We start from the raw sequence: 26,645 nt of genomic DNA, 5'->3' as shown, positions 1-26,645 counted from the left end.
CGGTGGTGGGAGCAAGGCCGTACAACCGTGCAGCTTCTGGACTGCACTCAAATTCATCTGCCGTGTGGTTTGCCCCCACCCTGGAGCAGTCACTCCTTCACATTTTCTACTTCAGTGACGGAGACACAGAGAGACCAATTTAACCGCTAGAAGCCGTGAGCATTATTAATCATTAATGCTCTGCACAAGCCTCCAGGGCACAGAGGTGTTCCAGTATTAGTTACTCCTGATCATCCGGAAAGACCAGCAAGCATCACCACCCGCCCCCACGGCCTCCCACTGATCCCCGACTTGCTGCCTCCTTACAACACCTGACCTACTTGCAGCTGCTGCAAACTTTGCTTTTCCCCCTCTCCTATAATTAATCAATCCAAACAAAACTCTTTAAAAGAACTGAAACAGGTAAAAAGGAACAGGAAAGAGGATAATAATAAGGATAAATTGCTGCAGCAATCCCATCTGTCTAGACCATTCTGCCAGCCTGGAAAGCTCTGGAGAACATCACACTTCTCCCCAGAACACGGCTGCGGCCCGGCAGCCGGGTCAGGTGCCGCAGAAGCCTAGAACGGGAGGCGGTGCAGCGGGTGGCGGAGGTTCCCATCAGAAGGCGGGGAGAAGGGGGAAAAGGTGGGATCTTTTTGACTCTGCTGTGAGATAGTCAAAAGAAGGCTACAAAAGAAGTGAAAGGTGGGACACTCCTAGCACAGTGTAAATCCTACCAAACTGAAAGTCTGGAGACCAAGAAAAAAGTCTGTTCACCAAGTCAATTGATGGGCTAACCGTACACATACAGGGGGCTGAGAAATGGCTCAGGTGCCCCTAAAATTAGTCTCCCAGTGGGGACAGGCTATGGACTCGACTAATTCAGTGATTCTTCTGAAGCCAGCCATCTATTCGGTGTTGGCCCTGCCATCTTACAAATGCTGTAATCTGCCCTCTGGTCGGGTTTCAAAAGACCCCAGATCTCTTGATTCACAATGAAATGTTTGAACTACTAGAACATGAAGTTCCTATTTACCAGAAGTCTTGACAGTGACTCTTTGCTATCGGTGGGGGAGGTGGGTAGACTTAACCCTTTGCTTGGATCATGCAGGTGGTCAAAATCCAAAATGATCAAAAAGGGACCCAGCGAATATAACATCTTATCAGTCCCCTAGTCATCAATTCTTTTTCTGAGGCAATCGTGGTTACTGGTTTCTTGTGTCCTTCCAGAGCTGTTCTCTGCATAGGCGAACACACACAATTCATAGACTACTCCTCAGTAGCTACTTTCGTAGCTTTGTAGGTAGAACTTAACTTCCTACCTGATCTTTTGTGGCAAATCCCCATATATCTAGTTTCTGGCTCCAGAAATAAAACTCTGCAAATCAGAGTTTTAAAATCCCGTTTCCTCCTTCCAGAGCCATTTCATGCGTTTCCAAACCATGCAGGTAGTTGTATATATTCTTTCTTCTTAATAAAAATGACTGTACGCTCCCTACACTATTCCGCTCCTTGCTTTTTTCACTTACTTATATATTTCAGAGATTGTGACCTTTAAGTACATAAAGCGTATCCTCATTCCTTTGTTCTACTGTATGGAAGTACTGTAACTTATCTGGCAGTCACTCCTGACAGTCAATGACTATCTTTTGCCACTACAAACACAGAGAGCCACATGTCTTAGTTAAAACAGACTTTCCCATTAAGGCGGGTGATGCGCATTTTTTAAAGATTTATTTATTTAGAAAATGACACTGGACACCAGGCTTTCCTGCTCCTTGTCCCTCCTTACCATTAACACCTATAACTTGTCCAGCTACTTCCCTGTCACTGCTTGCTTGCTTGCACTCATCCTCCCTCTCTGTCAGGTAACTTTAATAACCACAGATCATCCAAACCTGGCCTCTCAATTTTTAACTTTCTCAGAGCCAAGTAACTTTCTTCTTCTTCTTCTTTTTTAAATATTGATTTATTTGGGGCACCTGGGTGGCTCAGTCGTTAAGCATCTGCCTTCGGCTCAGGTCAAGATCCCAGGGTCCTGGGATTGAGCCCCACATCAGGCTTCCTGCTAGGCAGGAAGCCTGCTTCTCCCTCTCCCACTCCCCCTGCTTGTGTTCCCTCTGTCACTGTGTCTCTCTCTGTCAAATAAATAAATAAAATCTTTTTTATTTTATTTTATTTTATTTATTTATTTGACAGAGAGAGATCACAAGTAGACAGAGAGGCAGGCAGAGAGAGAGAGAGAGAGAGAGGGAAGCAGGCTCCCCGCTGAGCAGAGAGCCCGACGCGGGACTCGATCCCAGGACCCCGAGATCATGACCCGAGCCGAAGGCAGCAGCTTAACCCACTGAGCCACCCAGGCGCCCTAAATAAATAAAATCTTAAAGAAAAAAAAGACTGATTTATTTATTTGGTGGGGAGGCGCAGAGGGAGAGACAGAATCCCAAGCAGACGCTCCACTGTGCGAGGAGCCCAATATGGGGATCAATCCCACGACCCAAGCCAAAACCAAGAAGAGTCAGATGCTCAACCAAGTGAGCCACCCAAACACCCGCCACAAGTAACTTTTTCTTTAGCTCAACTCAGCCACCTATCTCCATGGGCGTTCTCTGGTACAATAAACTCCCCACAAACTTATTTCAAAGGTTCTACTTTCTGGTTATTTCCTCTTAATGTTTGTAGCTTGAATACATTTGTACTTCCACTAACCTCAATGGCAAATCCAGGAAGGAAGAGGAAAGGGAATTTGGAAGCGGTGACAGGGTGTAGGGAAGACATGAATTTCACCTTCAGGTCTTGGGAAATGTGAAGCATAGGAGATAAAAACCAACTTCTGCCTGAGGCTGCTCTACAGGACCACTGGGCCCAGTTTCCCATGAAGGCAGAAGATCAGGGAATCATTCATCAAAGAAATTTGAAACTACAGGGGTTCGGAGTGTGTAACGCCAAAATATGCCACTCTGGCATTGATTATTTTGAATTAAGGGTCCTTGAGAAACAGCCCATGCAAGGAGGACACTCTGACCCTTTTCCACCCTTCTAAAAGCAGAAGATAAATTTCCCATGTGAAAGGGACCTTCACTGTGCCAGAAGGGTAGAGGGCATCCTTATCACCAGAGATGGGAGAATTCAGGGCTAAGAAGGTCATAAAAACAAACCTTTACTTCACCAGCTTACTACCCCCAGGTCAAACCCTTTGTCTTGTCAACTCTTTACAAATTTGTTTCTTTGTTTAAAGGGTATAAAAGCTTCCTGCTTTGGTCACTTTGTTGAGTCTCATATTTTTATGGGGCTCCCAAACATACAAACTAAAAATTTTCTCCTGTTAATCTGCTTTGTGCCAATTTAATTATTCGCTCCTCTGGAAAAAATTTTCCACTCCTATAAAACTAAAGAGACATCACTCAATCCTAAAGTGCACAGGAGTATCAGAAGACGGGGTGGGGGGGCAGAGGGATGGGGACTGGCACCTTACAGATGAGTGATCTGGATGCTGGACTTCTGGTGACAACCACAATGGATGTCAGAGCACATGACAGTAGGGGACCTCTGGTGTCTGCTTTTGTCTGTCTACAGATGCCACTGCTGTCAAGAGCATGGAGCTGCTCAAGTTCTAGATTACTGCCCCAACCTGTTCTCTGGGGTTTCCTCCCACTCATCAATGCTTCTTTTGTTTCCCTTTTCATTTTTCTGGATAGTATCTCTCTCGCCATTCTATAAAACAGGCATCATAAGTGGGAAGCTGAGTTTCTGGGGTGCCTGGTAGCTCAGTTAGTTAAGCGTCTGGCTTCAGCTCCGGTCATGATCCTGGGGTCCTGGGATCGAGCCTTATGTCCAGCTCCCTGCTCAATAGGGAGTTTGCTTTCTCACTCCCTCTGCTGCTCCCCGCTCTTGTGCTCTCTGTCAAATAAATAAAATCTTTAAAAAAATAAAAGAAAAGAAGCTCACTTTCTGTATACCTGAAAAAGCTCATTTGCCTGTAATACCCAAGGAATAGCTTTCCTGGTTATGGACTCTTGGGCTCTACATTATTTTCTCTCAGAACCATGAATACATTTTTTTTTTTTAAGAAAAATTTTTTTTAAAAGATTGATTTATTTTAGAGAGAGAGCACACAAGTGGGGAGAGGAGCAAAGGAAGAGAGGGACAGAGAAGCAGAGCTTCTCCGCCAAGCTTGATCCCAATACCCTGAGATGATGACTGGAGCCAAACCAAGAGCCAAGCACTTAACGGACTGAATGAGCAACCCATGCACCCCAGAACCATGACTATGTTTGTTGGGTCATCATCTTCTTGCACCAAATGTTGCCAATAAGACACTGATGCCAACTTGATTCTTGCTTCTTTTTAGGCTGGGCTGTTTGCTCTCTCTCTCTGGGATTTTTCCTTATCTTTCCTGTTCTGCAACTTCTGTTACATGTGTTTTTAAAAAAACAAAATTCGGGTGCCTGGGTGGCTCAGTGGGTTGAGCCTCTGCCTTCGGCTCAGGTCATGATCCCAGGGGCCTGGGATCGAGCCCCGCATCGGGCTCTCTGCTCACCAGGGAGCCTGCTTCCACCTCTCTCTCTCTGCCTGCCTCTCTGCCTACTTGTGATCTCTGCCTGTCAAATAAGTAAATAAATAAAATCTTTAAAAATAAAATAAATAAAAACCAAAATTCAACAGATTAAATTTTAAAGATCTAATCTGCCTTATTAATCAATTCGTGAATCAGCATCCATTCTAGCAAGTGGAGGGGAGCTCCCAGAAGTTGTACAAAATGGACGATATTTATAAGGAAGCGGGGCAGCAACTGACTGGCAAAAGAAAAGAAGGACTGTTGAGGGTGGATTCCCTTCTCTGAGGTTTTATGAGATCAGCTTACCTTCCTTTGAGGGATGGAGAGGAAGAACAGGCAGACTACTTCACAGGTGCCAACCAGAAAATGCCAGATTAATTGTGGTAAAATTCCATTCCAAGTGAGCCTGAGTCTGCACTTCAGTCTGCAGGGGACTTACCTTGAGCCTAGAGTTTTTTGTTTGTTTGTTTGTTTGTTTGTTTTTTTAAGATTTTATTTATTTATTTGACAGAGATCACAAGTAGGCAGAGAGAGAGAGAGGAAGGGAAGCAGGCTCCCCAGTGAGCAGGAAGCCTGATGCGGGGCTTGATCCCAGGGCCCTGAGGTCATGACCTGAGCTGAAGGCAGAGGCTTTAACCCACTGAGCCACCCAGGTGCCCCTGGAGTTCTTTTTTAACAGTGTAAAATGTGTCTTCTCACACTGATAAATTCACAGTGGGCATTCTATTCTAAGGATTCTTGCTTTTCTTCTGTTTGGGAATTTTTTTTTTCCATTATTTCTTTGCTTGTGTTCCCCTCCATTTTCTCTTCTCTCAGAACTCACTGGATAAACCCTGGAACCTCTGAAAGGACCCATTATTGTACTCGCTATTCTTGTCACTCTTTTTGTTATTTTGTATTCTAGGAGAATTCTTTGGCTCTTTCCTCTTGTTCTTGAATTTCCTTTAGTTGTACCCATTATACTATGCAGCCCCTTTAAGAAGGTTCTAGCCAAACAACGTTTTATTTCCAAGATCAAGGAAATAAACTTCATTCTCTCTCCTAAGAGCTTGTTCTTATTTCAAGAATGCAATATTCTCTTTTTATCCTTTTCAGGGTATAAACACACTATCCTTAAAGTCTCCTTCTTTATGCGGTGTCTGGGTGGCTCAGTCAGTTGAGCATCTGACTCTTGGTGTCAGCTCAGGTCAGGATCTCAGGCGGTGAGAATGAGCCCTGAGTCAGGCTCTGTGCTTAGTGTGGAGTCGGCTTGGGATTCGCTGCCTCTCTCTGTCCAGCTGCCTTTCCCTTGCTCTCTCTCAAATAAATAAATATTTTTAAAAGTCTCCTTCGTAATGTTCTATTTACTTGGATCCTGTTAGCTTCTCAATTTCTTGAATTTGGAGCTTCTCTTTTATGACTGATGTTGGTATTCCTCTGATGTTGGGTGACTGAGCTATGCGCTTGCTCTGATGTCTCAGATCCCCAGTACGTAAATCTATTCACCACGGCCCATATCTGGTACTCACAGGGAGGGATGGGACACACGGTGCTTTTAGATTCGGATTTCTAGGGGTGCCTGGGTGGCTCAGTCATTTAAGCATCTGCCTTCGGCTCAGGTCATGATCCCAGGGTCCTGGGATCGAGTCCGGCATCAGGCTCCTTGCTCAGTGGGAAGCCTGCTTCTTCTTGTCTCTGCCGCTGCTCCCCCTACTTATGCCCTGTCTCAGTCAAATAATAAATCTTTTTTTTTTAAAGATTTTATTTATTTATTTGACAGACAGAGATCACAAGTAGGCTGAGAGCAGGCAGAGAGAGAGAGTGGGAAGCAGGCTCCCTGCTGAGCAGAGAGCCAGATGCAGGGCTCGATCCCAGGACCCTGAGATCATGACCTGAGCCGAAGGCAGAGGCTTAACCCACTGAGCCATCCAGGCTCCCCTAAGTGAATAAAATCTTAAAAAAATAAAAATAAAAAAGACTCTGATTTCTACTTTACTATGATTCATCTGCCTTCTATCCTTCAGGAGTTCCTCAAATTTCTAGACTACTCAGGACATTCTTTTTTCCAGCACCGTTAAAGACTATCTTTCTGATATATTTAGGGATTTGGGGCACATGTATGGTGGCATGTGTTCAGTTTACCATCTTGAGACATTTCAGCAGTGGCCATATAGCACTCACCTGTTCTAAATACGAGCCACTAATACCAGGGACACTTCCTATAGTAGAATACTATAAGATTACTCTAATACTATAAGATTCTACTAGTCTCAAAATGGGCATATGTCCGAGGTGTCCTTAAGATGATGCCCCCCCCCCTTTTTTCAGTGCCCACCAAACAAAGCCTCCTGTTACTTTTTATGATTTTCCAGCTACTGGTTTTGAGATGCCTCAACAGACAAACTCTTCTGGTTAATGAAATAGGAATTATAAGTTAATAAACATTTTCTTTTTCTCCTTCTATTTTTTAAATAAACATTTTCTAAACCAAATGTAACATCAGCTTTAGGAGCAGGGCTGTCATGAATCATTTCCCCTGTATCTAATCAACTGATAAAATCACATTTCTAGAATTGCAAAGCTGAGAAATGACCCTGGGACAGAGATATCCACAACAACCCTGGGGCCCCCTGGGGCTCCCTCTGAATCATGGAACATTACCAACAACCAATCACTAAAAGAAAAAACAATTTGGGAGAAGAAATAATTTCTAGGGCTTGTCCAAGATAACCCCGATTTAAAGGAGACTGTTTTTTCTCTAGTAAACTGAAGAGAGGATATGCCTCCTGTAATAAATGCCAGGTTAATCATGTTTGCTTAGAGAAGTTAAAATTTGTCGTTCCTACACTGAAATATTCACATAAAACTCAAATACCTATCTCGCTCAATTCAAAGCTCTTTCTCGTCAGAGTAACGCGTGGGGAAATTCTTCAATAAAATGTCATTGCCTTGAGGTAAAAAAACAACGTAACAAATAGAAGATTGGTTTTTTTAAGGTTCTGCAATAAGAAGAAAATATTTTTTAAATGAGATTCCTGCCTGCACGTGAAGTTAATGCTGAAATAAAGAAATGAAGCAACAGAAGCCCATCGGTAGGCTCCCAGCTTCTCTGCCACCGGGTTCTCTAATCCCTGACTGCTCCTCATTTGCTAAGTAAGAAAGAGTTAACTCATAAATTAGACGAATGTTGTTTCAGCTCCACAGAAAGCTTTTAAGAACAGGGTCAACGCAAGGACTAGATTCTTCATTAACTCATTAACGAGACAGGTCACCGGCCTCAGGGTTCATTTATCAGCAGGAAGACCTCGGCTGGTAATGGCTAGTTGTTTCCTGCACATCTCAAAACTCAGAATGGAGAAGCAGACTCCATTGTGAGTCGGCTTCCTGACTTGGAAGGAAGGAAAATATTTTCATGATGACTATTCTTTTCTCAGGCTGGTGTTACACTCAACCAAAGGCCCAATGGGCAATCGCGGGGCTTCTACTCCCGGAGACGTTCTAATGCGTTCTGTTCCTAGTTAATTATGGTCTAATGATGTAATGTGTAACCTCATTGGGTTTTACTGACAAGGCACTACTTTTTAAATGAATTTTTAATGTAAATGGTAATAGCTGTAAATGAGGCAGGTTTCAGCAGTGACTGCCCTTCTGCCTGTACCACATACCAACCACTTCCATTCTCCTTGATGGCTACTGTTCTTGACTGTGACCTACTGTTCAGAGTCCAAAATGGATTCAAAGCTATCAACAACCCTATGGTTTTGCTATAATTGTTCAGAAAGGCTTTTTTTTCTTTTATACTGCTGAGCCTGGCATCTACCTTGAGGAGGAAAACCATGAAAGATCACAATCGTCACACAGTCAAAAGATTGGCAATTTCTTTTCAAAATAAACAACTGGTTGGATTAGCAGAAAGCTTAAAGCAAAACTCCAAAGTAAAACCTCTCAGTGGGGGAATTATAAGTTGCGCTCCTATGTATTTGGCACCACTCCGGCCGTTAAGCCCTGGGAAGGCTCCTGGCCTTACTGCTAACAGCAGGTTTCAGCAGGGTAAGAGGAAAAAAAGACATGACGTCCCCCCCCTTCACCGCCCTGAAAGGAGCGATGCTTACACAGCTTCCATTGCACCAAGAAAAGGAAAGGCAGCCACAGCATTTCCGAGAAGGTAGAGAGGCTGTGTTTTCTTGCCACCTCTCACTTTTGCAACCATTTCTAAGACTCCCCTTCTGTGCTCAATTTAGGCAGTGTGCTGTCAGAGGAGCGAGCGGGCTGCGGGATGGAGAGGCCTGGCTTTGGACCCTGCGCTGGTCCTCAGCCTCTCCGTGCTCCTTGCCCATGCTCTCTTTCACTTCTAAAACCCTAGTGGCATTATCTTAACTCCCCGTATATGGACAGAGCATGTTTTCCAAGCTAAACACTTCAAATCTGCACCTCCGGTGCCTGAATATCACAGGGAAACACCAAGGATGTTTCCAATGCTCTCAAAAGAGGGGCTTTAGAATCCTCTGATGACATCATCGTTCACTTTTTACTGTAAGATGGAGAGACCGGTGCTACTTTTCTAATTATTTCCTTGGGGAAAATGTCCGATTTATTGCTTAGAACAATTGCTACTCACATGCTGGCACTCCTATTTTCACTGGACCCCTGCTCCAGGAAGAACAAGTCAGCAGTCCGACAAGCGCGTACGAGCACAAAACTCTGCTGTCTCCACTTCACAGCAGTTTTGGCGAAAGAAGAGTGTTTTCTTTACCAGCTGACTCATTAACAGAAAGATCATGAAAATGTGTTTAATTAGAGTAAGAGAGGCAGGTAGTAAGGCCACACTGCTGACTCATCACTTCCCATCCCCAGTGGACGCCAGAGCCAAACTCAGGGACAGTTCAGATCGACTCACACAGCAGCAAACCTGCTGGCTAGCTGCACACAAAAGCAGGATAGGAATCCTTTCTCTAGGCTCTTATTTGGGAGAAAAAAAAAAGAAAACACTTTGAGGTTAGTGGCTGGCTTAAGAGTCAGGAATCCTTACCCTGCGTTTGCGAGAACTTTTAGCTCAGTAATTCTCAATCTTGGGCGATTTTGTCCCCAGGAACATTTGGCAACAACTGGAGGCATTTTTGGTTGTCCCAACTTGGAGAAGAAAGAGGTATGATGGGCACCCAGTGGGCAGAACCTGGGGACGCTGCCCATCATAGCTCTTTCTTCTCCAAGTTGGGACAACCAAAAATGCCTCCAGTTGTTGCCAAATGTTCCTGGGGACAAAATCGCCCAAGATTGAGAATTACTGAGCTCCCCACAAGAAGGCACGATTCCGGCCAAATGTCTGGGGTGCAGTCCTTGCGGAGCCCCGCCCTTGGTGAACCGGCACCCTGCGTCCAAGGGCAGCAACCCTGCGGAGCGGCTACAACGGGCACCGCAGCTTCCTTCACTTAGCACTCTGAGCTCCTTGGAAGAAAAGCAGATTTAAGGTCAGATTCAACAGTGAACAGGCTCCCTGAGCACCAACTTTTAGTTGCTCTTGGGGAAGACGAAGACGACCCTGGTTCTTGGGAAAATGGAAAAAAAAAAAATCTCTGGGTTAATTGTAAAGATTCTATTGCACGACACTAAGCATTTCTAAATAGCATCAGCAAAAACCCTTCCACATTTCAGCTGGTTAGAGAACAAAATGCTGGCGGCATGCGACAGCCGGGTTTCTTGGCACGCGCACACTCTTCTCTCTGGCCTCGTGGCAGCTCCTTGGTTGAGGAATCCACCTGTGAGCAGCCCTCCAGAGGCCTGGGAAGAGCCTGGCTAGGACTCCCTCACATTAACGTGCCAGCTCCATTTTTCTCCAGCAAAAAGGGTGCGGGTCCATACCATGGCGATGAGAAACAATCGCTAATGGAACCGTTCCAAGATGGGAAGGAATTTGAGAGAAAATATACGTCCATGACAAAACAGCTGGGGCAATTCCCACAGTCCTAAGGGCAGCATGAGGCCCCAGAGCACGAGACGGAAGCCTGGGAGGGATTTCATGACCTTATCACTAACCCAACTATTTTAAGAGCTTCTAAATAGAAACCAAGCATGGGACGCCTGGGTGGCTCAGTCGGTTAAGCATCAGCCTCTGGCTCAGGTTGTGACCCCAGGGTCCTAGGATCCAGTCCCGCATCAGGCTCCCTGCTCAGTGGGGAGCCTGCTTCCCCCTCTGCCTGCTGCCTTCCCTGCTTGTGCTCCCTCTCCCTCTCTCTCTCACTGTGACAAATAAATAAATAAAATCTTAAAAAAACAAAACAAGCACTCAGCTTTGGAATTACCTTAGTTAGTAAACTAAGTAGAAAGAACCCTCAAAGGTGGCCTGATGAGCTAAAAATGATCAATTTCCTAATACTGACGAACCCTACTCTTTCCTGCCATACCACTGTGCATCAATCAATGCAAGATCAGCTCTTGCAAGGCTGGTCTCCTAAGGAGTCAAAGAAAGGGAATAATTCAGCAGATGACTAGATAGCTGAGTAGGCTGGGTAATGAGCATGCGATTTTTATGCAGAATTTTTAAAACGCATTTGTTTAATTACGAGAACATTTTAAGAATCCCTAGTAAGAACAGTTTCTCCCTTATCTCCAAATTAAACCAGCATGGGTGATTTTAGAGCTCTTATTGGGTGCAATTATGGTAAGACAATGGGCTTTAATAAGCCACAGTTACTTAAAACCCAATGGATCAATTGCTTGGCTGCTGGAGGCAACTAACCAACCTTTAGAAGCCGCGCACAGACTCTGAACACAATGGGAAGCTTGCCCTGTCAGCACACACGAAGCTTTGGGGCCCATACATATTTCCTTTATCTGCTACATAGAAACATAAGAAGGAATCAGGGTAATGACTGCACAACAATATGAATGTACTAAATATCACTGAACGTATGGTTTAAATTAATTTTATGTTTTGTGAATTGTACCTCAGTAAGAAAACAAAGGAATCAGGAGTCGAATCAGTTTAAGTGCTTCAGAAAACAAAGTCACCAGGGCACCTGGGCAGCTCAGTCAGTTAATATCTGCCTTTGGTTCAGTCTGCCTTTTTTAAAAAAATCTTGTTAAAAAAAAAAAAAAGAAAATCATGAGAAGTAGGCCCATTCGACAAGTACCTATAAAATAATGGTACAATTCATGACCAAACAACTCTATTATAAAAGCTCATGTTCAGATGTTTTATAGAAGTGTATTCACAGGACCCCTGGGTGGCTCAGTCCATTAAGCGTCTCCCTTTGGCTGAGGTCATGATCCCAGGGTCCCAGGAGACCTACTCAGTGGGGAGTCTGCTTCCCTCTGCCTCCTCCCCGCACTGCTCATGCTCTTTCTCTCAAATAAACAAAATTAAAAGAAGGTGTATTCATGTAAGAAAAGGAAAAAAAAAAAAAAGGAAAGCTGAATGAAAGACTACTAAAAGAATTTTTTTAGAATGAGAATAATAATCTTTAAGAACAACACAGAAGCGATACCTTTTAGGGAAAATTTCCCCAAAACATGTGAGAGAATGTGGTTAACAGGAGTTTAAGATCATCTGTTTTCCTGTCATGACTGGTTTGAGGTATGCCAACGTGGAAGCTGGAATATAAGGAATGTAACTGACTAAAACCTTAAGATCTTGAGAAATGCTGATTATTCTTCTTTAAAGATTTTAAAAATTAATTAATTAGGAGAGAGCCACACAAACAGGGAGAGGGGCAGAGGGAGAAGAAGAGAGAGAATCTCAAGCAGACTCTGTGCCAAGGGCAGAGCCTGATGTGGGGCTCAATCTAACGACCCTGAGATTATGACGTGAAATCAAGAGTTGGATGCTTAACCGAATGAGCTACTCCCGAGTGCCCCAAGAAATGCTGATCTTTCTAAGACCTGTGTTAATTTGGTCCTAAGTTAGTCCCAGCTGCCACAAAGCCTGCCTGGTCTCCGGATAGTAACTGTATTTTCAGGATGCACTAGGGAATAATCAAGGTCTTCTTTAGATGAAGTCTGGAAGCTTCCAGATTTCTAATGAAGGAGAAATCGGCATGTTCATTAGGAGAAAAATAAAAGAGGGACGCCTGGGTGGCTCAGTCAGTTGAGTCTGCCTTTGGCTTGGGTCATCATCCCAGGGTCCTGGGATCGAGTTCAGCAGGGAGCCTGCATCTCCCTCTCCTGGCTCCCCTGCCCCTGTTCTCTCTCTCCCTCTGTCAAATGAATAAGTAAAATCTTAAAAAAAAAAACAAACCAACAGCAAACATAAAAGAGAAAATGAAAGAACTGGATGGTAGTGTGAACAGTGATGGTTCAAATATAAACATTTAGTGTCCAACTACACTGCCCATGAGGACGCTCCTCACCTATACTCTGCGAGGCACAGAGCATACTCGTCTAGTGTGAACAGAAAGGAGGTGAGACTATGTCCTAGATTCCCACATAAAAGCTCCTGGTGAAATGGAAATGAAATAGCCGAAAGGCCAGTAATGTTAATTTGCCGAAGTTCTTTGGGAGGAATTGCTCTACTGCACACAGTACCAGAAGGACAGATAGAGTGAAAGAAGCAAGAATAAACTAAGTTTCTAGATATTCTACACCAAGCATACTCGGATTTTCCAAAATAGCTCTAAAAACTTTTACTCAGAAAACAAAGCAAAACAAAACTCAACACCTCCTGCAAAAAAGATTAGTAAGCCGTCCAAATTCTGGAAATAACCGTGCTCCATTCCTCTCCTCTGAGGTAGTATTTTGCTGCCTAATAAAGATTTGGAAATCCAGTCAGTCATCAGGACTTCCCTGCCGCACCCCGAAAAGTGATTTTGCTTTCCTTGGGAAAAGGCGGATGTTCTCATCTACCCTCCCCACAGAACAGCAAGTGGGTCAGTAGTTGATGCCACAACACACTCTAGGAGCCTAAGCTCAGGAACTACAGTCAGTGTTCCTTTTTTTTTTTTTTTTAAAGACTTTATTTTTTTATTTGACAGAGAGAGAGCATGAGCAGGGGCAGTGGCAGGCAGAGGGAGAGGGAGAAGCAGGCTCCCGCTGAGCAGAGAGTCCGATGTCTGACGCAGGGCTCCGTCCCTGCACCGAGAGTCATGACCCAAGTCAAAGGCAGACGCTTAACTAACTGAGCCACTCAGGCACCCAGTGTTCCTTTATTAATATCAAGAAAACACTGACCTAAAGTACCCCCCAAAACTGAAAAACAGAGCAATAAAAATTTTCAATTTAAAGGGAAAAATAGCAACTTTAGGATGGAAAAACCTGGCAGACTCTACCTTAAACAAATGATCAAGGTAAACATCACCACTAATAACGTCGGTATCACGTGCGAAGTGAGGAACACGCCACCTCTCTGGCAGTCCTCACAAACACCTACCATGAGCTACCGCAGGGCTAACTCAAACGGAGGGACATTTATAAAACACCTGACCAGTACTCATCAAAACTGTGGCTCAGTGGATTAAGCCGCTGCCTTCGGCTCGGGTCATGATCTCAGGGTCCTGGGGTCGAGCCCCGCGTCGGGCTCTCTGCTCCGCGGGGATCCTGCTTCCTCCTCTCTCTCTGCCTGCCTCTCTGCTTACTTGTGATCTCTCTCTCTGTCAAATAAATTAAAAAAAAAAAAATCTTTAAAAAAACTGTCTAAGTCATGAAAAAATCAAGACTGAGAAACTGTCAGATTTGAGGGGACTATAGTGAACTGACAACTAACTGCAAGGTAGAACCCGAGTGGGGCACCTGGGTGGCTCAGTGGGTTAAGCCTCTGCCTTCGGCTCAGGTCATGATCTCCGGGTCCTGGGAGCGAGTCCCACATCGGGCTCTCTGCTTAGCAGGGAGCCTGCTTTCCCCTCTCTCTCTGCCTCCTTCTCTGCCTACTTGTGATCTCTCTCTCTCTCTCTCTCAAATAAATATATAAATAAATAATCTTAAAAAAAAAAAAAAAAAAAAAAGGTAGAATCCGAGCTTGGATCCTGAACACAGAAATGGCATTAGTAAAGAAACTGGTGAAATGTAAATATCAAGTCTACACTTTAGTGAACAGCACTGCAGCAATGTTAATTTCTTCGATTTGATAAATGTACCAGGGTTACAGAAGATGTTAACACCAGAGGAAGTTGGATGAAGGGCTCATGCAACTACTCTGTACTATCTTTACAACTCTTCAGTAAATTCAAAATTATTTCAAAATAAATAAAAAATAGTAACAAAAATAAATGAATTTAAGCCCAAAGCCTAAAATTTCTTGGCGTCTGCATTGACGGTCATTGTCTTGTCTTGAATGGGAAAGAAATGCTGATTTAGCATGAAAAACTGGAAAACCCCAGTAAACTGTGTTTCTTTTTGGTTTACCTTAAACCAAACTAATGAGGTAGTAATTTACTGCAAGCTCTTTTTTTGATGGAGACATGTTTGCGCATCATAAAATGCACTCTATTTTAAAGTGCACACTTCAGTGGTTATTAGTATAGTCACAAACTTGTATAACCATCACTAGAACATTTCCCTTGGGCTTCCTCTTGCCAAGCCACCCCCCCCCCCCACCCCCAGAACCATCAGCAGCCAGCTGCCCCTATTCCTTACCTTCTCAGCCCCGACAACTATTAATCTACTTTCTCTGTATGGATTTGCTTACTCTGGATACTCCACGTAAATGGAATCATAACATATGTGACCTTCTGGCTTCTTTCAGTGAGCATAAGGTTTCCGAGGTTAACCTATGTTGTAGCATGAAATCAGTACCTCATTTTTTGTGGCCAAATGATATTCCATCATATGGATTTTATACCACATTTTATTTTTCCATTCACCAGCTGACAGGCATCTGGATTGCTTCTACCCTTTGGCTATTACAAATAATGCTACTATGCTACTAACATACATTGTTTGTGTGGATAAGAGACACCCACTTGTCCCAGTACTGTCTGTTGAAAAGACCACTACACCATCTCCATTTAATTGTCTCGGCATCATGGTCAAAAGTTGACTGACCAGGGCATGGGGCTGGCTTAGCTGGTTAAGTGTCTGCCTTCAGTTGGGATCAAGCCCACTGGACTCTCTGCTCAGTGGGGAGCCTGCTTCTCCCTCTGTCTGCTGCTCCCTCTGCTTGTGCTCTTTCTGTAAAATAAATAAAACCTTAAAAAAAATTAACTGACCATAGGGGTGCCTGGGTGGCTCAGTCGGTTGAGCTTCAGATTCTTGGTTTTGGCTCAGGTTATGATCTCAGGGTTTTGAGATCAAGCCCTGCATCAGGCTCCATACTCAGCAGGGAGTCTGCTTTGATTCTCTCTCCTTCTCCCTATGTTCCACTCCCCACTCATGGTCCCTCACTCAAATAAATCTTAAAAAAATTTTCAGAAAAAACTGACCATAAATGTGAGGGTGTGTACGTATAGTAGCCCCCCCCATCCGTGGAGGGTGCCTGAAAGCAAAGATAGTCTAGAACCCTATATATATTATAATAACTAATAACAGTCATATGAGTGTGGTGTCTCTCTCTCAAAATACCTTTTTGTACTGTATTTCTTTACTCTTCTCGTGATGACGTAGATGATACAACACCTATGTGATGGGAGGAAGTGAGGTGAATGATACAGGCATCGTGACACAGCGCGAGACTACCACTGACCTGACCACACATCGGAAAGATCATCTACTTCTAGACCATGACTGACCACAGGAAACCAAAACCCTGGAAAGTGAAACCACGAACAAGGAGGCACTACTGTATTTTTGAACTCTCAATTCAACTCCACTGCTCTGTGTTTTCTTATGCTGTACCACACTGTCCTCATTATTGTAGCTTTGCAGTAAGTTCTGAAGTCTGAAAATGTGAATCCTCCAACTTTGCTCTTCTTTCTCAAAACTGTTTTGGCTATTCTGAGTCCCTTAAGTTTCCATACGATTTTTTTTTTTTTAAGATTTTATTTATTTGTCAGAAAGAGAGAGACAGAGAGAGAGAGCACACAAGCAGGAGGACTGGCAGGCAAAAGGAGAAGCAGGCTCCCTACTGAGCAAGGAGCTGGATGTGGAACCCAATCCCAAGACCCTGGGACCATGGCCTCAGCCAAAGGCAGAAACTTAAATGACTGAGCCACCCACATGTCCTTGATTTTATTTTTAAAGAATGTATGTATGGGGGCGCCTGGTGGCTCAGTGGGTTAAAGCCTCTGCCTTTGGCTCAGGTCATGATCCCAGAGTCCTGGGATCGAGCCCCAGTCGGGCTCTCTGCTCAGCGGGGAGCCTGCTCCTCCCCCGCTCCCCCCCCCCCCCCCCCGCCTGTCTCTCTGCCTATTTGTGATCTCTGTCTGTCAAATAAATAAATAAAATATTTTTTTTAAAAGAATGTATGTATATAATCTCTATACCCAACATGGGGCTCAAACTCACACCCTGAGATCAACAGTCACATGTTTCCAACTGCACCAGCCAGGCACCCCTCCATATGATTTTAGAATTAGCTTATCAATTTCTACAAAGAAACCAGCTGGGATTCTGATGGGAACTGCACTGAATCTGTACATCAATTTTGGGAGTACAGCCATTTACCCACATTAAGTCTTCCAACCCATGAACATGGATGTCTTTCCATTTATTGAGATATCTAATCTCTTTTGCAATATGTTAGAGTTTTCAATGTACAAGTCTTAAAGATCTTCTATTGAATTTATTCCCGAGTATATTATTCTTAATGCTTTTAAAGTAGAATTATCTTAATTTCATTTTTGGATTGTTCATTACTACTTTATAAAAATACAATTGATTTTTGTATAATTGATGGGGAGAACAAAGGCAAAAGAAATGTAGAAAAAAATTCAGTCTCCTTACAACTTTCAGCCCACTGACAAGTTCTTGAGACAGGCAGGGTGACCTTCCTCCAGAAGCTTAACTGCCTCAATGTTAATACTTTGCTGGAGGTGAAGGCAACCTTAGCTTGACATTAGCCCGAATTCCAGGATGCTGTAAGTCTTCTTTAACATCTAAAAATCCCTTTGGAAACATCCTTTATCTCTCCTCCCCCACCTCAAGATATATGTTAGCAACCATTCTTCAAACATATGGCCCAGTGATATCCATCTGCAAGGTCTCATGAACCAATCCTAACAGCAGCTAGCTCCTCCTCAAGGTTCTGAAAGCCTCGCTTCCAAATTCCTTAGAGACACATGCTCTCCCTAACTCCCTCGCAACTTAAAAGTATATGATCAGTCACTCCTCAAAATCCCAGCACAGCTCTTTCTGCCCACAGGTCCTGTCCTTGTGTTTTAATAAAACCACTTTTTATACTAAAAACATCTCAAGAATCCTTTCTTGACAGTTTGCTGCCAGACCCCAACATTCCCCATCATAACAACCTTGTATCCTGCCTTGCTGAACTTATTCATTCTCACAGTTTTTTCCGGAGGATTGCTTAGACATTTCTATATGTAAGAGTATGTCATCTGGGAACATAGTTTAACTTCTCCCTTTCCAATTTTGTTGACTGTTATTTCGTTTTCTTATGTAATTGCTATGACTAAAACCTCTAGCACAATGCTGAATAGAAAGGCGTGAGGGGACGTCCTTGCCTTGTTCCTATCTTGGGAAAGCATTCAGTGTTTCATGATTAAGTAAGATGCTAGCTGTGAGTTGGTTTTTCATAAGCTGACCTTTATCAGTTTGAGGAAGTTCTCTTCTATTCCGAGCATGCTGAGTGTACTTCATTCTTTTTTTTTTTTTAACAACTGTATAATATTCGACTTCCAGTGTATGGATGTGGTATAATGAGAAATAAATTTGGTCTTTGTCCTCAGTTCCTGGCCAGAGGTCTTAAAAACCTCAGAATTTCCTGCTCATAGGAGTGTCTTTTGTTCTTCCTACTAAAAGCCCCTTTTGATCACACAGGGAGTTTAATGCTAATGAAGTGACTTAAGGTGGAGCCCATAGACAGAGCCTCAGGATGGAGCTGGGCACCAGAAAGACTAAATGACTACAGTGTTGAAACTTTTAGTCCAATCACTGGCCTCAGGAAAGGGGAATGGGAGCTGAGATTAGGCTCCATGAAAACCCGAAAGTACGGTATGATGCACTTTAGGTTGGTAAACACATCCAGGTGCTGGGAGGGTGGGGTCCGTGGAGACAGACTGAAAGCTCTGTATGCACACTCCCTAACACCTACACATATCTTCCATCTGGCTGTTCTGGACTTGTATCCTTTATGATAAACTGGTAAACTTACGTGAAGTGCCTTCCTGAGTCCTATGAGCCATTCTAGTTGAAGACAAAATCCTAGGAGGTGATTGTGATTGTTAATTTACAGATAACTGGTCAAAAGTAGGATGGCCTAGTAATTGTGACTGGTGTCTCAAGTGGGGAGTAAGTAGTCTTGCAGGGCTAAGCCCTTGTCGACTTAGTGGGTATATGCCATCTCCAAATAGTTAGTATCAGAATTGAATTGTTGAACCCTCAGTTGATGTCTGGAGAATCAGAGAAATGGCTATTCGTATTGGAAAACCCTCCAGAAAGAAATGGACATTTTGTTTATCATTCTTCAGTGGGCAGACATTGGGCTGTTTCTAGTTTTTGACTACTGTGAATAATGTTGTTATGAACATTTGTGTAAAAGTTTTTGTGTGGATATATGTTTTCATTTTTCTTAGTATATACTAAGCAGAATTTTTGGATCATATGGAAAATCTGTGTTTAACTATTTAAGGAACTGCCAATTTTTTTCTAAAGCAGTTACACTATTTTACACCCTACCAGCAATTTTTCTATGCCCTCATCAACACTTGCCATTTCCATCTTTTTCTTATTTTTTAATTTTTTTAAGTAGGCTCCATTCCCAGCATGGAGCCCAGTGCGGTGTCCTGAACCACGACACTGAGATCAAGACCTGAGCTGAGATCAAGAGCAGGGTGCTTAACCAAGCGAGCTACCCAGGTGTCCCACCATCTTTTTTTTTTTTTTTTTTAAAGATTTTATTTATTTGACAGAGAGAGATCACAAGTAGGCAGAGAGGCAGGCAGAGAGAGGAGGAAGCAGGCTCCCCGCGGAGCAGAGAGCCCGATGCGGGGCTCGATCCCAGGACCCTGAGATCATGACCTGAGCCGAAGGCAGCGGCCTAATCCACTGAGCCACCCAGGCGCCCCCCACCATCTTTTTGATTACAACCATCCTAGTGGGTGTAAAGTGGTACCTCACTGTGGTTTGATTTGCATTCCCTAATGAATAATTATTTAATTGCAATCTCCTTTTAACTACATATTTAAATTTAAATTTAAAATCGTTGCAGACATCTAATTGGATACAATCTAAGTAAGGACAGCTTTAATTCACATTGAAATTCTAGTCAGAAACCACAAAAACACATCAGCATAAGATTATTCATTTTAGGACTCTTTACAATAGCCAAAGATTAGAAACAACCCACATGTTTACCAAAGAAAGCTAACTGAATCAACTCTGGTACATTTATACAATGAAATAGTTTGCATGTTAAAAGAAATGAATGCAGAAACTCGAAGTATTACTATCAAGTGATCTGCAGAATACATTACTAAGCAGAAAAAAGCAAGGCAGAGAAAACTATATAGAGTAGACCATTGTTAATCTAAGGGGAGATAAATGTAACCTTTTTTTAATGGAAGGATAAACCATTAAGAAAAGGTTACTTATGGTATAGAGAATAGGTAGAGGGAACACAGAAGCTAAATTCATTCAAAAATGTGTTTATAAACTTTGCATAAGTACAAAATAAAATTTAAAAGCAATCCCTAAAAATAAAAAATAAAACAAATGAGGGTGCCTAAGTGGCTCAGTCGGTTAAGCATCTGACTCTTGGTTTTGGCTGAGATCATGATATCAGGGTTGTGAGATTGAGGCCCACACGGGCTCCGTGCTCAGTGTGGAGTCAGCTTGGGATTCTCTCCCCCTCTGCGCCTCCTCCACTTAAAAAAAGAAGACAAAACAAACGAACCTAATACGCATCTAGTTGGTGGCATTATTGTAAAAAGAAAAAGCATTCCAAGAGAGTTTAGAATTTGACACTACATGTCTAGTGAAATATACTCTGAGGACAAAAAGCGCTGCAAAAACAAAACCCAACTCAATCCATTTGTACTAATCATACTCTGATGGCAGCGTTGGCACTGTGATTCTGAGACTTCCACTGCCTACTGGAATGAAGCAAATGGGTATTTATGTGACAGTCTATCATCCCGCTTGTTTGATCTCAGTTTAAGAAGGTAAAAGTTTAGGGGCACCTGGGTGGCTCAGTGGGTTAAGCCGCTGCCTTCGGCTCAGGTCATGATCTCAGGGTCCTGGGATCGAGTCCCGCATCGGGCTCTCTGCTTGGCGGGGAGCCTGCTTCCCTCTCTCTCTCTCTCTGCCTGCCTCTCTGCCTACTTGTGATCTCTCTCTCTCGCTGTCAAATAAATAAATAAATAAATAAATAAATAAAATCTTAAAAAAAAAAAAGAAGGTAAAAGTTTCAGATGTTAAGATAACTCAGGAGTCCTAAATTTGAGGAACCAATATACTGTTTTCCAGAATTGCTGAATCACTGTACTGTACATCTCAAACTAACATAACACTGTACATTAATTATACCAGAATAAAAAGAGAAAGACCTAAATTTGACTTGGAAGTAGCAGCATTGTTAGAGTAGGGAAATCAAAACAAAATTCTTGGCTTTGTGTATTGAAAAGTCCTTGTGTCAATGACCTCCTTCCTCAGCAGCAAACAGCAACTCCTTATCCCTAGTGTGTTGAAATAACGTTTCCTACTAAAAGGCCTCAGGACTCCTACGCTAGTAGCAGACACCAGGTCTCGGGTAGGACATACACAAAATGGGCCTAGGGTATTCTGACACACCAGATAACTTGGAAATGAGGGTCACTATCAACAGGACTTATGAACTTACTTGAAGATGTACTTACTGACCACATGAAATGACCGAGGATCAGTAATAAGGGCTGCAGTGGACTGAACCAGCATCGAATGTTTAACTTCTTGAGTTCAAAATAAGAACCATTGCTTCGGGGCACCTGGGTGACTCAGTGGGTTAAAGCCTCTGTCTTCGGCTCAGGTCATGATCCCAGGGTCCTGAGATCGAGCCCCTCGTCGGCTGCTCAGCGGGGAGCCTGCTTCCCTTCCTCTCTCTCTGACTGCCTTTCTGCCTACTTGTGATCTCTCTCTGTCAAATAAATAAAATCTTAAAAAAAAAAAAAAAAAGAAACACTACTTGGCTACTAATGGAGCGTGTGAGTGAACCAACTCATTTCAAAAACAGGTAAATAAAAACAAAGAATCAAGCATTTTTCCTGTCTTTCCTACATGAACTGGGAACCAAACAGAGGTTTATACTTATGGAACTATTACAGCTAATAATTGAAGAAGGAATGACAGAATCAGACTGTCCATGCCATAGACTGAATGTTTGTGTCTCCCCAAAATCCATGCCAAAATCTAATCATGATGTGATGGTATCCAGAAGTGGGACCTTTGGGTGGTGTATACGACAGGAGGGTGGAAGTTTCATAAACAGGATTCGAATCCTGAAGAAAGAAATCCTAGAAAACTGCCTAGCCCCTTCTGCCACGTAAGGACAGTGACAGGCCAAGGACCAGGAAGCAGGCTCTCACCAGACATCCATCTTCATCCTGAGCTTTCCAGTCTCCAGAACTGTGAGAAATAAATCTCTGTTATTTATAAACCACCCAGTCTCTAGTAATCTATTACTTCAGCTTGAAGAGACTAAGATAGTCACTTTTTGTACCACAGATGGACCAAGGATCAATAGCTACGAACATCACAAAAAGAGAAAACTAGAATTACGTTTCCTATATAGCACTTGGATAGTTTTGAAAACAAAAATTATATATATAATTGGAACCTAATCAAATCATTAGATATACATATCAACTTATAGGAAACAGAGGCCAAAGGAACATGACAAACTCTATTATGGGGATGTAATCAGCAAAATCTAGGATGTGGGAAACTCTACAGGACAAACAACCTAGTTTCTTCATCAAATACATTTCAAATAAAAATAAAGGAGATGGAACAGAATTTTTTTTTTTAAAGATTTTATTTATTTATTTGACAGAGAGCACAAGTAGGCAGAGAGGCAGAGAGAGAGAGAGAGAGAGAGAGAGAGAGAGAGGAGGAAGCAGGTTCCCCGCTGAGCAGAGAGCCGGATGTGGGGCCCAATCCCAGGACCCTGAGACTATGACCTGAGCCGAAGGCAGAGGCTTTAACCCACTGAGCCACCCAGGCGTCCCTGGAACAGAAATTTTAAGATTAAAAGGAACCAATAAGATATACCAACCAACTTGGGTGCCTGGGTGGCTCAGTAAAGCCTCTGCTTTTGGCTCAGGTCATGATCTCAGGGTCCTGGGATCGAGCCCCGCATCAGGCTCTCTGCTCAGCAGGAAGCCAGCTTCCCCGCTCTCTCTGCCTGCCTCTCTGCCTACTTGTGATCTCTCTCTGTCAAATAAATAAATAAAATCTTAAAAAAAAAAAAAAAAAAAGATATACCAACCAACTGCCAAGCCTGGGTCTTACTGAATCCTGATTCAAAGAAACTACAGAAAAATCACCAAAGGCAAGACAAATCAGACAATTAAACAATGATTGGATATTTGGCAATATTATAAAAACAATGTTTTTTCAAGCGTGATATGGTAACTGTGGTTATGTTTATAAAGAAGAAATACATACTAAAATATTTATAGGTAAATATTTTTCTTTTAGAGACAAGTATTAAAATATTTATAAGTAAAATTATACCCTGGGATTTGGTTCAAAATAATATGGTGGGGTTAGGTAGAAGTATAGATGAAATAAGACTGGGCCCTAATGCTTAATTACTGGTGGCAAAAAAAAAGAAAAAAAAATAGGCCATGGTACTAGAGAAATAACAGTAATAAAAAAATCTTTATCAAAGTTTTTAAACCACTTTTTTTCAATTTTAAAGCTTTTAATCATTTTACTGAATCACAATTCTATGCCTCTCTCTGGGAACAGAAGAGACTATTGGTAATTGAAGTAGAATGCTTATACTCTCTGCTGTAATTACTTTTTGGGTTTAAAAGAATTTCCACAGAAACTACCATAAAATCCATTCTAAGAATCTTAAGTATACAATCATGTCTCCAATGAAATAGTTGTTTATGTGATACCAATATTATAAAAGATTTTTTTTTAAAGATTTTATTTGACAGAGATCATTGGCAGAGAGGCAGGTGGGGGGCAGGGAGCAGGTTCCCCACTGAGCAGAGAGCCCGATATGGGGCTCAATCCCAGGACCCCGAGACCATGACCTGAGCTGAAGGCAGAGGCCTTAACCCACTGAGCCACCCAGGCGCCCCACAGAAGATTTTTTTACTATAATATAATGCAAAAGTTAACAGAAAAATAAGCTTGCTTGCTTTAATGAGCTAAGTGGTTTTCACTGGGAGTATACTTAAATACAAGAAAAGTTAAATGTGAATCACAACCTTCATGTAATTCCTGTTTCTCAAGGAATATTTAAAGTCCAGACAGCACGAAAGTCATTCATTTAGAAAACTGATGGGGTAAATGTCCAAAGGGAAAATTATCACTTACAGCAGGGATGACAAATATCTAGCAACCATGTCTTTGCTTCCTGGCTTCCCTTTCCTTTGGAATAGCATCACAAGGAGTGTCTAGGTGGCTCAGCTGGTTAAACATCCAACTCTTGATTTTGGCTCAGGTCATGATCTCAGGATCCTAATATTGAGTCCTGAGTCAGGCTCTGTGCTGGGTGTGGAGCTGGCTTAGGATTCTCTCTCTCTCTGGTTCCTACCCCAGCTCTTTCTCTCAAAAGAATTAAATTAAATTTAATTTAAAATTTTTTTTAATGAAGAAGGAAAGAAAGAAAGATAAAGCATCATAAGACAGTGGAAGGATTTTGAGCTTTGTAGTCAGACGAACCTGGGTGTGAATCTGGATTCTGTCTCTTACTACTTTGAGCAAATGAACAAATATATCTAAAACTGTTATCTATAAAATTTAGTAACTATTGCCATCATTCTCTCCTGAGACCGGCTGAAGAACGGAATGCCAAGCCATTACTGCTACTACTACCTGAAGGGTAGGAGAATATCTAGCAGGGCTGGGGGAAAAGAAGATACGGGCCCACAAAGAAATACTGGACTGCCTTCAGGCTCCACGCCTGTGTGAGAAGTCGTATGTGAAAGCCCTGCAGTGAACTGTGGTGATCTGTGAGGAAGCAGCATAGAGGGATGTGCACGAGCCAAATGATTCTTCTTTTTTTAAAATGAGCGTTCTATTTTATTTTTATTATTATTTTATTTATTATATTAAGTTAGCTTTACACCCAATATGGGGCTTGAACTCACAACCCTGAGATCAAGAGTCATATGCCCTACTGACTGAGCCAGCCAGGAACCTCTAGTCAAAAAATTCTTTTTTTCAGATTTTCTTTATTTATTTGAGAGAGAGAGAGAGCGCAAGCACAAGCAAGCGAGACAAGCAAGAGGAGGGGGAGAGGAAGAGGGAGAAGGAGACTCCCTGCTGAGCAGGAAGCCCAATGCAGTGTGATGTGGGGTTTGATCACAGGACCCTGGGATAATGACCTGAGCCGAAATCAAGAGTTGGACACCTAACCAACTGAGGCACCCGATGTCACCAAGTGATTCTTTATGTGGGCTGGGGATGACTGCTTCACATCAACAATTACGAATGATTTGCGTTAAAGTTAGCTGTAGAGATATTTCCCTTTCCACTAGAATTTGAGTCCTTTTGAGGACAGAGACTTTTTTCTTTCTTCTCTGTATCCCTAGCACAACACTTTGCCAAAAGTATTCTTTACTGCCAGGCAAAGGAAGAAGGGAGAGAAGGAGGGAGGGAGGGAGAAAGACAATTTCACTTAAGAACGAAGCAGCGGGGCACCTGGGTGGCTCAGTTGGTTAAGCATCTACCCTCGGCTCAGGTCTTGATCTTAGGGTCCTGAGAATTGAGCCCCACATCGGGCTCCCTGCTCAGAATGGAGCCTGCTTTTCCATCTACCTCTCCTTCCACTTGTAATCTCTCTCTCTCAAATACATTAAAAAAAAAAAAAAAAAAAAAAAAGGAACGAAGCAGCAGGGGCACGTGGATGGCTCACTTGATTAAGCATCGGCCTTCAGCTCAGGTCATGATCTCAGCATCCTGGGATCCAGACCCTTATGGGGCTCTCTGCTCAGTGGGGAGTCTGCTTCTCCCCCTGCCCCTCCCCCTGCTTTCTCTGTCAAATAAATAAATAAAATCCTAAAAAGAAAGAAAGAAAGAAAGCAGCAGCAGTTTGCCGGGAGCCTGCCACCAGCACTGCATTTGCCCACCTGGGAGGAGGAAGCGGAGGTTCAGGGAGGTCACACAGGAGGACATGGCCGGGTGGGATGCAAAACCCTGGTCTGCCTAGCTGCAAGCCTCACAGATACGAAGATGCTGAAAAATCTATGACACATCTCCAGGGGTGGTGTCCTCAAGAGGATAAAAAATCACGGTGGCCTCAGAGGTCTATTAGTTCGGAAAAATGCACTGTGGTTAGGCAAGACATTCACATCTAGGGAAACTGGGTGAAGGGTACATGGCACTCGGTTTTATCTTTGCAACTCTTCCATAAATCTAAAATTATTTATGTTCTTAAATATGGTAGGGCAAAAGGAGAAAGTGCAGTTTAAAAATTAGCTGCCTAGGATGCCTGGGTGGCTCAGTTGTTAAGTGTCTGCCTTCAGCTCAGGTCAGGATCCCAGGGTCCTGGGATCGAACCCCGCATCCGGCTCCCTGCTCAGCGGGGAGCCTTCTTCTCCTTCTCCCCGTGCTTGTGCTCTCTCTCTCTGTCAAGTAAATAAATAAAATCTTAAAAAATAAATAAATACGAATTAGCTACCTAAATGCAAGGGGGTATTCTGGATTGGATCTTGGAACAGCAAAAGGTCACTTGGGGGAAAACTGGAATAAAGTCTAGAGTTCGGTTAATAGTTCTGTCTCATTGTCAATCTCTTAATTTTATTCTTTTCCATATTATTTATTTTTTCAGCGTAACAGTATTCATTCTTTTTGCACAACACCCAGTGCTCCATGCAAAACGTGCCCTCCCCATTACCCACCACCTTCAATCTCTTAATTTTAGCAAATG

General features: G+C 42.9%; 1 protein-coding gene across 1 annotated transcript in view; it reads right to left on the bottom strand.

Moving 5' to 3' along the window:
* Positions 1-26,645, bottom strand: part of CFDP1 (craniofacial development protein 1) — a 128,682-nt gene that overhangs the window by 30,102 nt on the left and 71,935 nt on the right. The gene's annotated exons all lie outside the window — the stretch shown is intronic.

Source organism: Meles meles, chromosome 19, assembly GCF_922984935.1.
Source record: "Meles meles chromosome 19, mMelMel3.1 paternal haplotype, whole genome shotgun sequence".
NCBI classification, from domain to species: domain Eukaryota; kingdom Metazoa; phylum Chordata; class Mammalia; order Carnivora; family Mustelidae; genus Meles; species Meles meles.
The sequence above is the reverse complement of the archived record's forward strand: the minus strand, read 5'-3'. Positions and strand labels throughout refer to the sequence as shown.